The sequence below is a fragment of the Choloepus didactylus genome, chromosome 12, assembly GCF_015220235.1.
Source record: "Choloepus didactylus isolate mChoDid1 chromosome 12, mChoDid1.pri, whole genome shotgun sequence".
In the NCBI taxonomy this organism is placed as follows: Eukaryota; Metazoa; Chordata; class Mammalia; order Pilosa; family Megalonychidae; genus Choloepus; species Choloepus didactylus.
Window position 1 is genome coordinate 96,575,748 of NC_051318.1, and position 11,110 is coordinate 96,586,857.

The following is an 11,110-nucleotide window of genomic DNA, read 5'->3' on the forward strand; positions in this document are numbered from 1 at the left end:
TTAAATCTCTGGGAACACCTGAGAGGTTTGATTATTAAAGCTGCCCTGCCTCCCCAACCACCCAGACACATGCCCCACATTCAGGGCAGACAGCACCAATAACACACCCAAACTTAGTGCACCAATTGAACCCCACAAGAACCAGACCCCCACACACCACAAAGACAAAGTTGGAGAGAACTGGCTTGAGGGAATAGGTGATTCACGGACGCCATCTGCTGGTTAGTTAGAGAAAGTGTATGCCACCAAGCTGTAGATCTGACAAATTAGAGATTGGTATTTTTTACATCCAGAAAGAACCCTATCAAGCAAAGCAAATGCCAAGAGGCAAAAAACATCAGAAAATCTTAAAGCATATGAAAAAACCAGACGATATGGAGAACCCAAACCCAAACACCCAAATCAAAAGATCAGAAGAGACGCAGTACTTGACACAATTAATTGAAGAACTAAAGGGAAACAATGAGAACATGGACAGGATATAAAGGACCTGAAGAAGAACATGGCACAGGATATAAAGGACGTAAAGAAGACCCTAGAAGAGCATAAAGAAGAACTTGCAAGAGTAAATAAAAAAATAGATCTTATGGAAATAAAAGAAACTGTAGGCCAAATTAAAGACTCTGGATACTCATAATACAAGATTAGAGGAAGTTGAACAATGACTCAGTGTCCTTGAGGACCACAGAACAGAAAATGAAAGAACAAAAGAAAAAATGGGGAAAAAATTGAAAAAATTGAAATGGATCGCAGGGATACGATAGACAAAATAAAATGTCCAAATTTAAGACTCATCGGTGTCCCAGAAGGAGAAGAGAACGGTTAAGGTCTAGAAAGAATATTCAAAGAAATTGTTGGGGAAAACTTCCCAAACCTTCTACACAATATAAATACACAAAGTAAAAATGCCCAGCAAATTCCAGATAGAATAAATCCAAAGAAACCCACTCCAAGACATATTCTGATCAGACTGTCAAATACTGAAGAGAAGGAGCAAGTTCTGAAAGCAGCAAGAGAAAAGCAATTCACCACATACAAAGGAAACTACATAAGACTAAGTTGTGACTACTCAGCGGCCACCATGGAGGTGAGAAGGCAGTGGCATGACATATTCAAAATTCTGACACAGAAAAATTTCCAACCAAGAATACTTTATCCAACAAAGCCCTCCTTCAAATTTGAGGGAGAGCTTAAATTTCTCACAGACAAATAAATGCTGAGAGATTTTGCTAATAAAAGACCTTCCCTACTTCAGATACTAAAAGGAGCCCTACCAACAGAGAAACAAAGAAAGGAGAGAGAGATATAGAGAAATTTAATGACATATATAGAACATTACATTCCAAATCACCAGGACACATATTCTTCTCTAGTCATCATGGATCTTTCTCCAGAATAGACCATACGCTGGGTGTTCTAGTTTGCTAATGCTGCCAGAATGTAAAACACCAGAGATGGATTGGCTTTTATAAAAGGGGGTTTATTTGGCTACACAGTTACAGTCTTAAGATCATAAAGTGTCCAAGGTAACACATCAGTGATCAGGTACCTTCACTGGAGGATGGCCAATGGTGTCTGGAAAACCTCTGTTAGCTGGGAAGGCACATGGCTGGCGTTGGCTCCAAAGTTCTGGTTTCAAAATGGCTTTCTCCCAGGACGTTCCTCTCTAGGCTGCAGTTCCTTCAAAAATGTCACTCTTAGTTGCACTCGGGGTATTTGTCCTCTCTCAGCTTCTCTAGAGCAAGAGTCTGTGTGCCATTTTGAATGTGTTGTGACCCCCCAAACACCATTATCTTTGATGTAGTCTTGTGGGGCAGACATTTTAGTGCTGATTAGCTTTGCTTGGAATGTGCCCCACCCAGCTGTGGGTGATGACTCTGATGAGATATTCCCATGGAAGCATGGCCCCACCCATTCAGGGTGGGCCTTGATCAGTGGAGCCAAATAAATGAGCTGACTAAAAGAGAAGGAACTCAGTGCAGCTGTGAGTGACGTTTTGAAGAGGAGCAAGCTTGCTAGAGAAGAACATCCTGGGAGAAAGCCATTTTGAAACCAGAACTTTGGAGCAGATGCCAGCCATTGCCTTCCCAGCTAACAGAGGTTTTCCGGATGCCATTGGCCATCCTCCAGTGAAGGTTCCTGATTGCTGATGTGTTACCTTGGATACTTTATGGCCTTAAGACTGTAACTGTGTAGCCAAATAAACCCCCTTTTTATAAAAGCCAATCCATCTCTGGTGTTTTGCATTCTGCAGCATAACAAACTAGAACAGTCTGCTTTCAGTGGCCATCTTCAAAATGTCTCTCATCTGTGGTTCCTGTGCTTTCTTCAAGGCGTCCCTCTTGGCTGTGGCTCCTCTTCAAAATGTCACTCACAGCTTCACTGAGTTCCTCTGTTTGTAAGCCCATTATACAGCTCCACTGATCAAGGCCCACCCTGAATGGGTGGGGCCACACCTCAATGGAAATATCTCATCAGAGTTATCACCTACAGTTGGGTGGGGCACATTGCCATGCAAACAACCTAATCCAAATGTTCCAACTTAATCCCCACTAGTATGTCTGCACCACAAGTTTGCATCAAAGAAGATGGCTTTTTCTGGGGGACATAACACATTCAAACTGGCACACTGGGACATAAAACAAGCCTCAATAAATTAAAAAAAGAATTGAATATATTCAAAGCACATTCTCTGACCACAATGGAATACAAATAGAAGTCAATAACTATCAGAGTCTTAGAAAATTCACAGATAACTGGAGGGTAAAAATGAGGGGGAGACAAAAACATTCCCAGATAATCAAAAGCTGAGGGGCTTCATCACCAGTAGGTCAGTCCTATAAGAAATGCTAAAGGGAATTGAGCAGGCTGGAAGGAAGGGACACTAAACAATTGACTGAAACCATATGAAGAAATAAAGTTTTCCAATAAAGATCACATGGTAAATATAAATACCAATACTACTGTATTTTTGATTTGTAACTCCACTATTTACTTCCTACAGGATCTAGAATACGTAAACTATAATGATAAATCACTGGTTTCGAACTCAATGTAAAATATGTAATTTTTGACAAGAACTACATAAAGGTGGGGGAATGGAGGAGTATAGGAACATAGGTTACATGTCCTATTGAAGTTAAGTTGGTATCAAAGAAAAACAAGATTATTATAGATTCAAGAGGTTAAATTTAAGCCCCACAGTAAACACAAAGAAAGTATCACAGAATATAAGTATAGAGATGAAAAGTAGAGTATGGGTTACGAGAAGTGGGGGAAGGGGCAATGGGGAGTTAAGACATGAGTGTAGGGTTTCTGTTTGGGGTGAAGGGAAATTTTTAGTAATGGATGGTGGAAGGTGATAGCATTGCAACATTCTGAATGTGATTAATCCCACTAATGGAATGCTAGGGAGGGGGTGGAAGGGGAAGATTTAGGCTGTATATATGTTTCCACAAGTGAAAAAAAAAAGTCTAGATAGATAATGACAATTAAATGACAAGAATGATCATGGATGGGATCTGAGGTTGGAGGAGAGGAGGCCCAAAGGGACGCATTTGGGACATAAGAGAAAAAAAAAAAGGGAATATAGAATGTAAGCTTTGTATCAATGTTGAATTTCTTGAACTTCTTAGCTGTGCTTAATGGGATTGCATAAAAGAATGTTCTTGTTCATGGGAAATGTATATGTGAATTATATCGTTTGTTCAAGGATGTGTGCAGCTTGCTTTCATATGTTCAGAAGACAGAGCAATAGATGATGGATGATAGGGAGGGAGGGAGGGAAAGAAAGAAAAGGTGGTGTGACAGGATGTTAAAGTTGGTGGATCGGGGTATTGGGGGAGGGGGATCGGGGTATGCTGGAGTTCTGTGTATGGGGTTTGTGTTGTTTTTGCAACTGTTCCTGTAAGTTTGAATTTATTTCAAAATAAAATTAAAAAAAAAAAAGGTGGCTTGATTCATGTGAAGTACAAATGGTTATGAAAGGAAAAGGCACTGAGCCAACGTGAGATAAGTATAAATGAACCCACTTACATGCTAGAGAATTCACGTATCACATTCTGTCTACAGGGGTTCCTATCCAGTTGAGCAGGGTAAACCAGTAGTTATTGTAGCATTAGAACCCTGCTGAACTTCTTCCCGCCACATCTCCTTCCTAGATTATATAGATTCCCAGCTGAAGGGTGGGGCACCCAGGCTTCAGAGGCCCCTTCACTCTCGGTTCCAGGGTTTTCCCAGCAAGCACACATATCCTTCCTCCCATTCACAAAGAAACATTACATACTCATCCTGGAGGATACTCGAATTTCCCCAAATGGGCTCTATGCTGGTTTGAAGCTGTTATGTACCCCCAGAAAATGCCATGTTGTTTTTAATTCATTCCTGTTGGTGCAAACCTATTGTAGGTGGGGACTTTTGATTAGCTTGTTTCAATTAGGATGTGACCCACCCAATTCAAGGTGGGTCTTAATTCTTTACTGGAGTCCTTTACAAGATGATAAAAGACAGAAAAAGCTGAGATAGCTTAGGGAGCTTAGAGAGAAATACCAAGAGAGAGCTGAGAGAGAGAAAATCCTCAGAGATATTAAGCGAGGACCCACAGAAGTCCAGAGACGAAGCCACTGGAACCAGGAATTGAAAGCAATGAATCTTGGGAGTAAAGGACCAGCAGACACCAGCCATGTACCTTGCTATCTGGCAGAGGAATCTGGATGCCAGCAGCCTTTCTTCAGAGAAGGTATCTTTCTCTTGATGACTTAATTTGGACATTTTCATGGCCTTAGAACTGCAAATTTGTAAACTAATAAATCTCCATTGTAAAGTCAACCCATTTCTGGTATATTGCATTCTGACAGCTTTGGCAAACTGAAACAGGCTATCTTGCCTGCTCCAATACTTCCTTATTTTAAAGACAGCCTCTCTGTTTTAATTTATTTTCTATACCAAATTCTTTGCTACTTTTCTCCTTAAGGAGTAGAGTTTAATTCCCTCTCCTTTGAATCTGGGATAGCCTTAGTGATTTTCTCAATGAGATGTTCTGTGATTTCCTAGGTTAGGCCATAATTATCCTTGAGTTTTTCCCCAGGGGTCTTAGACTACTCACTCTAGAGGAAGCTAGGTTCCACATGGTAAGTCTGATTACTCCAACTGCCATGTTTTAGGAAGCCCAAGCTAGCTGCATAAAAAGACTATACATATATATATATGTAAGAGAGAGAGAGAAAGAGAGAAATGGAGATATGCCTGGCCATCTCCAGCTTCCCCAGCCATCCCAACACAGACAAGCATATATGTGAGTGAAGAAGCCAGCTTGGACATTTTGGCCCAAGCAGATGTGAAGTAGAGAAAATCTGAAGAGCCTAACTGACAACCAGAACTAAATCCCTACATAATTTGTGGGGCAGAGCACAAAATGAAAATGATGGTCACTTTTTCAAAAAACTATTCAGAATTTCAAGATGGTCTGAGACAGCACAGAATTAAAGAAGGCATGGGCCCATTCCAAGCACAGGGCCATCTTAGTTTTGAGTCAGCACAGTTCACCCAACAAGCTAGCCCAGCTTCAGATATGTGGCTAGTTTTAAGCCATCCCAGTAATCTCCAGCCTTCTGAGCACCCCAGACTTTGTGAACCAAGTTGAGATATGTCTCCTGTGTCCTGCCCAAGTTTCTGATCCACAACTCTGTAAGCATAATCAAATGATTGTGGTTTTATACCCCTAAGATTTAGGGTGATTTGCTATATAGCATTAGATAACCGGAGCAACTCCACTTAAAGAATGATTAATATCTGCCCCAAGGATTCACCTTTATAATTATTTAATTTATAAAGTAAAAGTTTTTATGAAACCAGTTTGTAGCCAGCATTAAAATTTTAGGCCGTGTTAACAGTACAGATGACTCCTGAAAACATACTAGGGAGCCAGTCACAAAGGACCACAATAGTGTATGATTCCACTTATGTGAAATGCCCAGAATAGACAAAGCCATAGAGACAGAGAATAGACTAATGGTAGCCTAGGGCTGGCAGGGAGTGGGGGAAAGAAATGGAGAGTGGCTATTAAAGGGGGTGGAGTGTCCTTTGTGGGTAATGAAAATGTCCTAATATTGATTGTGGTGATGGTTGCACAACTCTGTGAATATACTAAAAGCAATTGAGTTGGCTACATTAAATGAGCGAACTGTGTGGGGCACAAATTATATTTCAAAAAAGCTGTTATTTTAAAATGTTGGTGTGATACGTGTGATGCCTGGGATAACAGGTGAGAAGAGAACATATTGATATGTTAGCCGAAGGTGTCTAGTACCTTTTATTCAGGTCACATGCCCTTTTAGCTTCCTTGAATGCCACTCAAGAAACTGCTCTAGAGCTTGGACCCTGGAAAGCCTTCCTGGTCCCATTCTAACTCAACACCATGATCAAACAAGACCCAGGGGATACATAGAACACTACAAGCAACAACAAGAGAATACACATTCTTTTTAAGGGTACATGGATAATTTCCCCAAATTGACCCATATCCTGGATCATAGAGCAAGTCCCAAAGGAATGAAATCATTCAGAGTGTATTCTCTAACCACAGTGGAATTAAGCCACTTTGAATGAAAAGACCCATGGTAAGGCACATCACTGTGAGTTTTTATAATACCAAAATTAAACAAAAGATATTAAAAGATTTCAAAAAGGAAAAAACAGGTCACAAAATCAGGAATTCAAATGTCACCAGAATTTACAAGAGCAAAACTGAAAGCTAAACAATTATGAAGAATTGTTTTCTAATTCTAAAGAAAAATGATTTTTTTAAATTGGAACTCAGGTGCAGAGAACAGTTACTTGTAATTCATGGTGCTTCACACATTATCATCATTACACTATATAATGTATCACTTTGTTATTATTAATTTTTATTAGAGAAATTGTAGGTTTACAGAAAAGCCATACATACAACACAGGCTTCCCATAAACCACCTGAGCTGGTTTAGAGCTGTTATGTGCCCCACAAGAGGCCATGCTCTGTTAATCCATCCCTGTGGGGGCAGACCTATTGTGGGTGGGACTTTTGGTTCAGTTCAGACATGACCCAGCCCATTTAGGGTGGGTCTTAATCCCTTACTAGGTCCTTTGTGAAGAGCATAAAAGATAGTGAAAACCCAGAGAGCTTAGAGAGAAATGCCCAGAGACATTTGGAGACAGCCATTGAAATAAGAACCAGCAGACTCCAGCCATGTGCCTTCTGATGTGAAAGAGGAACCACAGATGCCAGTAACCTTTCCTCAGAGAAGGTATCTTCCTCTTGATGCTTTAATTTGGACATTTTCATGGCCTTAGAACTGTAAATTTGTAATCTAATAAATTCCCATTGAAAAGTGACCTCATTTCTGGTATGTTACATTCCATCAGCTTTAGGAAACTGAAACACCAGCCTATTATTAACTCCTTGCATGAGTGTGGTATGTTTGTTACAATTATAGAAAAACATTTTTATAATTGTACTGTTAACTATAATCCATGGCTTACATTAGGACTCTATGATTGTATTGTACAGTCCTGTTTTTTAAAATTTTTTATTTTAGTAACATTATACAACCTAAAATTAACCTTTTAAGTCACATGCAAAATATAATTCAGTGCTGTTAATTGCATTCACAATGTTCTGCTACCACCATCATCATCCATTGCCAAAATTTTCTACCACCCAAAATGTAAACTCTGTATAATTTAAGCATTAACTCCCTATTCTCTACCACCACCCCATCCCCTGGTAACTTGTATTCTAGATGCTGAATCTATGAATTTGTTTATTCTGATTATCTCATATAAGTGAAATCATTCAATATTTGTCCTTTTGTGGCTGGCTTATTTCACTCAATATGATGTCTTCAAGGTTCATCTATGTTGTTGCATATACCAGAACTTTATTCTTTTTATAGCTGAATAGTATTCCATGTATGTATATACCACATTTTGTTTATCCATTCATTGGTTGATGGGCACTTGAGTTTTTTCCATCTTTTGGAAATTGTGAATAACACTGCTATGAAGATCAGTGTGAAAATATTTGTTCAGGCCCCTGCTTTCAATCTTTTACAGTATATACCTTGTGATGGTTAGGGTCATGTGTCAGCTGGGCCAGGTGATGGTGTCCACGTGTCTGGTCAAGCAAGCGCTGGCCTAATCATTACTGCAAGGACATTTGTGGCTGGTTAATAAACCAGAAGGCTGGTTTATTAAATCATCAGTCAATTGGCTGCAGCTATGACTGATTACATCAATGAAGGGCATATCTTCCACAATGAGAGAATTCAATCAGCTGGGTTTAATCCAATCAGCTGAAGACTTTTAAGTGAGAAAGATAGAGGACCTTCACTTCTTCTTTGGCTAGCCAGCAAAATGTTTCCTGAGGAGTCCATCGAACACCTTCATCAGAGTTGCTAGCTCGCTGCCTGCCCTATGGAATTTGGAGTTGTGCATCCTGCCCTACATAATTTGCACTTGTGCATCCTGCACTATGGAATTTGAACTCATGCATACCCTTAGTTGTGTGAGATACTTTTTTTTTTCATTTTTATTGAGATTTTTCAGATAATATACACTTATGCAAAGATCCAAAGTGTACAATCACTTGCCCCTGGGTACCCTCATACAGCTGTGCATCCATCACACTTAATTTTTGTTCAATTTTTAGAAACTTTTCATTACTCCAGACAAGAAATACAGTGAAAGATGAAAAAAGAAAAAAAGAAAAGGAAACTCTAATCCTCCCATCTCTAACCCACCCCCTCAATTGTTGACTTGTAGTATTGATATTGTACATTTGTTACTGTTTATGAAAAAATGTTGAAATACTACTAACTGTAGTATATAGTTTGTAATAGGTATATCATTCTTCCCTATAAGCCCCTCTATTATTAACTTCTAATTGTATTGTCATACATTTGTTCTGGTTCATGGAAGCAGTTTCTAGTATTTGTACAGTTGATCATGGACATTGCCCACCATAGGATTCAGTTTTATACATTCCCATCTTTTGACCTTCAACTTTCCTTCTGGTGACTTATATGACTCTGAGCTTCCCCTTTCCACCTCATTCACACACCATTTGGCGCTGTTAGTTATTCTCACATCTTGCTACCAACACCCCTGTTCATTTCCAAACATTTAAGTTCATCCTAATTGAACATTCTGCTCATACTAAGCAACCACTCCCCATTCTTAAGCCTCGTCCTATATCTTGGTACCTTATAATTTCATGTCGATGAGTTTACATATTATAATTAGTTCCTATTAGTGAGACCCTGCAATAATTGTCCTCATGTGTCTGGCTTATTTCACTCAGTATATTGCCCTCAAGGTTTTGTCATCAACCCATTTTTTTTTTTAATATGGTTTTGTTCACTCACCATACATTCCATCCCAAGTAAATAATCGATGGTTCTCTGCATGGTCATACATTTATGTGTTCACCACCTTCACCACTATCTATATAAGGGCATCTACATTTCTTCCACAAGGCAGGAGGGAGAGTCAAAGAAGGTAGAGAGGCAAAAGAAAGAGGCAAAAAAAAAAAAAAATGACAGCTAGGAAGCAGCAAAAGGAAATATAACCTTAAATCAAAGTAGAATAAAGAATCAGACAATACCACCAATGTCAATTGTCTAACATGCCTCCCCTATACCCCCCTCTTATCTGCATTTACCTTGGTATATCTGCTTTGTTACATTAAAGGAAGCATAATACAATGATTCTGTTAGTTACAGTCTCTAGTTTATGCTGATTGCATCCCTCCCCCAAAGCCTCCCCATTTTTCACACATTGCAAGGTTGACATTTGCTTGTTCTCCCTCGTAAAAGAACATATTTGTACATTTTATCACAATTGTTGAATACTCTAGATTTCACCAAGTTACACAGTCCCAGTCTTTATTTTTCCTCCTTTCTTGTGGTGTCTCACATGCTCCCCACCTTCCTCTCTCAACCGTATTCATAGTTACCTTTGTTCAGTGTACTTACATTGTTGTGCTACCATCTCCCAAAATTGTGTTCCAAACCACGCACTCCTGTCTTCTATCACCCTGTAGTGCTCCCTTTAGTATTTCCTGTAGGACAGGTGTCTTGTTCACAAAGTCTCTCATTGCCTGTTTCTCAGAAAATATTTTGAGCTCTCCCTCATATTTGAAGGACAGCTTTGCTGGATATAGGATTCTTGGTTGGTGGTTTTTCTCTTTCAGTATCTTAAATATATCACCCCACTTCCTTCTTGCCTCCATGGTTTCTGCTGAGAGATCCGCACATAGTCTTATTAAGCTTCCTTTGTATGTAATAGATTGCTTTTCTCTTGCTGCTTTCAGGATTCTCTCTTTGTCTTTGACATTTGATAATCTGATTAATAAGTGTCTTGGCGTAGGCCTATTCATATCTCTTCTGTTTGGAGTACGCTGCACTTCTTGGATCTGTAATTTTATATCTTTCATAAGACATGGGAAATTTTCATTAATTATTTCCTCTATTATTGCTTCTGCCCCCTTTCCCTTCTCTTCTCCTTCTGGGACACCAATGATACGTATATTATTATACTTTGTTTCATCCTTGAGTTCCCGGAGACGTTGCTCATATTTTTTCATTCTTTTCTCCATCTGCTCCTTTGCATGTAGGCTTTCAGGTGTTTTGTTCTCCAGTTCCTGAGTGTTTTCTTCTGCCTCTTGAGATCTGCTGTTGTATGTTTCCATTGTTTCCATTGTGTCTTTCATCTCCTGTGTTGTGCCCTTCATTTCCATAGATTCTACTAGTTGTTTTTTTGAACTTTTGATTTCTGCCGTATATATGCCCAGTGCTTCCTTTACAGCCTCTATCTCTTTTGCAATATCTTCTCTAAACTTTTTGATTTGATTTAGCATTAGTTGTTTAAATTCCTGTATCTCAGTTGAAGTGTACGTTTGTTCCTTTGACTGGGCCATAACTTTGTTTTTCTTAGTGTAGGTTGTAAATTTCTCTTGTCTAGACATGGTTTCCTTGGTTATCCAAATCAGGTTTTCCCAGACCAGAACAGGCTCAGGTCCCAGAGGGAAGAAATATTCAGTATCTGGTTTCCCTGCAGGTGTGTCTTAGAAAAT